Raw genomic sequence first — 2,656 nt, 5'->3', positions numbered from 1 at the left:
TGTGTGTGTGTGTGTGTGTGTGTGTGTGTGTGTGTGTGTGTGTGTGTGTGTGTGTGTGTGTGTGTGTGTGTGTTTGCTTGCTCTTCTGCCTTCCTGCTTGACAACCGGTATTAGTTTGTTTACAACCTTGTAACTATGCAGTGCGGCAAAAGAAGTCGATAGAATAAGTACCGAAAATATATATACTGGAATCGAATTGTTCAACTAAAACCCCTTCAAGGCGATGCCCCAGTATGACCGTAGCCAAATGACTGAAACAGGTAGAAGATAAAAGATACAGATAAAATAAACACCATCCTTTGAAGAATCCACGAACTGAGGCGAGAACGCCCAATAAAACAGAGTTAAATATATTGTATTTCATGTTAAGAAGGAGAAATACCACTGATTTAATAACATTAATCAGCTCATAAATCCAGACGCAAAGCATAAAGCAAATGACTGATTATCCAAGAAGCTACAGTACTGTTATAATCTGAGTAGTACAATAATGCTTTCTAGCGGAAAATATCTTCCTAATGCCTTGTCTATTTGTGTTAAAGTATCATAGTGTTAATTAAGCTCTATAAGATGCTGAGATATAATTTACTTAGTTTCTTTGCTTTCAGCTATGGAAAATCTGTAAGATTAATGTCCTGGAATACAGATCTGAAGAAATACTGCTGTGCATTATTGCATTGTTCATAAGTCATAGAAAATTCCCCGTAGGTATTAGCCTTGATTGCAGAATGACATTGTCTAATGTCGATATTTCTCGTCGTGTGAAAGGAATCAACATACGAGCGAAGGAAAAATGTATGTTTTGGTGCTGATACTTTATATTTTAATTTCTGAAAATTAAAAATGGATAACAATAAGCATAAACGCAGGTTTTGGTATTTTATTACAGCAAAATAATTTCTAAATTTTCAATTAATAGAAAACTAGATTCGAAAGAGGCGTCCTGCCTTAATTTCATAATCCACCATAGGTTCAGTCAGTCTTACTTGGATTACAAATTTCTCAACAGCAAAATAGAAAAAAAAATCAACATAGTGTGCGTAGCATCATCACAGACTGCACACTGATCATACCTTACACACCATTTACATTAATCTGAACGGCTACTCTATACTTCTGTAGAGTACAAATTTATTATTCTTAAACAAGAATATTATTGACAGTGACTTCCAAGTTTCGGCCAGTTAAGCCATCGTCACGTACATACATACATACATATATATATTGCAAACTGCTGTCTACATTAATTTTCTATAATTAGGGATGGGGTATATATATATATATATATATATATATATATATATATATATATATATATATATATATATATATATATATATATATATATATATATGTATGTACATATATATATTAAGAGTTAATATTGTGTGTGTGCGTGCGCGCGCATATAGATAGATAGATAGAAAGCAGCCGTCAAAAAGTTTAATAGAAGGGAGAGAACTCTAACTGGTTATCGACTTGCTCTTATTTACAATAGATTCATAGCATTTTTTTTTTGAAAACTTTCAAAATGAAAATACATTTACACACGCACATTGAGGCACACACACGCACACACAAATATATACCTACCTATATATACACATGCGCATATGTATGAATATATATATATATTTACACAGATATGGTGTGTGTGTGTGTGTGTGTGAAAGAGAGAGACAGACAGACAGACAGACAGAATCCAATTCATTATTCTGCTATTTTGTTTGGTTAAAAGATTTTGACTTCTCTATCAAATAATATACACTTTCATTTTTTCTGTTGATATTATTTGAGTCATCAATACCTTTGATTATCAGTATATATTTATTTACACGGCATTTCTAGGCGTGCAGATAAAATATTTAATATGATGCTAACAGGTGAATATGATACGCAAGTCTGCAAATCGAATATAGATTTTTACATGTAGAAAAAAAAAAAGACGTTATGTTTAATTTGGCGAAATGAATTTGAGTGGTTAAAAACAATATAAAGAGCCAAGGGAAATCACTCAAAGAGACAGTATACTACTGGATAATTAATTTTGGATAATTAAGTTAAAGAGGGCGACATACTTCATGCTGTCTGCCAGTGGTCCCCAATCTATTTTTTTTTGCACCGCTGACCAGTTTCATTCAAGACATTTTTTCCACTGAGCAATGACAAAACACAATATGCATAATATATAATTTAATTATTACATATATAATCCAGATGTAATTATTGTATTGTATGCTTTGCACGTTATTTCTGCTATTATTACAATGTAGACAAGACGGCGAGCTGGCTGAATCTTTAGCACGCCGTATATATATATATATATATATATATAATTGAAAGGCCAAGATGACGTTGGCGGAATTTGAAATCGGAACGTAAAGAACCGAAAGGTATTCTTTCTGTTTATGATCACGACATGAAAGTGGAAATCGTAGGCAATTGGTATTAAGAATGAAAAATTTTCAAAAAAAAATTTTTATGTTCAGAATCGTAATCTGCATTTTTAAACGTGGAACTCGAAAAATAATATCGAAAAGATGTTAAACACAAGAATAAAAACGAGGGAGTGGACAAGAATTAAACATTTGGAAAGCTGTCTTTTATGAAGTAGGCGGCTAAACAAATGTTCTTTTGGTTGGGGTGGGGGGGGGTG

General features: G+C 32.6%; 1 long non-coding RNA gene across 1 annotated transcript in view; it reads left to right on the top strand.

The window, feature by feature from the left end:
• The window catches only part of LOC128249026 (uncharacterized), a 10,201-nt gene extending 9,353 nt beyond the window's left edge, over window positions 1-848 (top strand). The window contains exon 3 of the long non-coding RNA XR_008265124.1: window positions 609-848. This is a non-coding gene — a long non-coding RNA (uncharacterized LOC128249026). The remainder of the gene's footprint in view (window positions 1-608) is intronic.
• Window positions 849-2,656: the final 1,808 nt, after the last annotated feature.

Source organism: Octopus bimaculoides, chromosome 11 (assembly GCF_001194135.2).
Source record: "Octopus bimaculoides isolate UCB-OBI-ISO-001 chromosome 11, ASM119413v2, whole genome shotgun sequence".
Taxonomy (NCBI): domain Eukaryota; kingdom Metazoa; phylum Mollusca; class Cephalopoda; order Octopoda; family Octopodidae; genus Octopus; species Octopus bimaculoides.
Note: the sequence above shows the minus strand (reverse complement) of the source record. Positions and strands in the feature narration are given on the sequence as shown.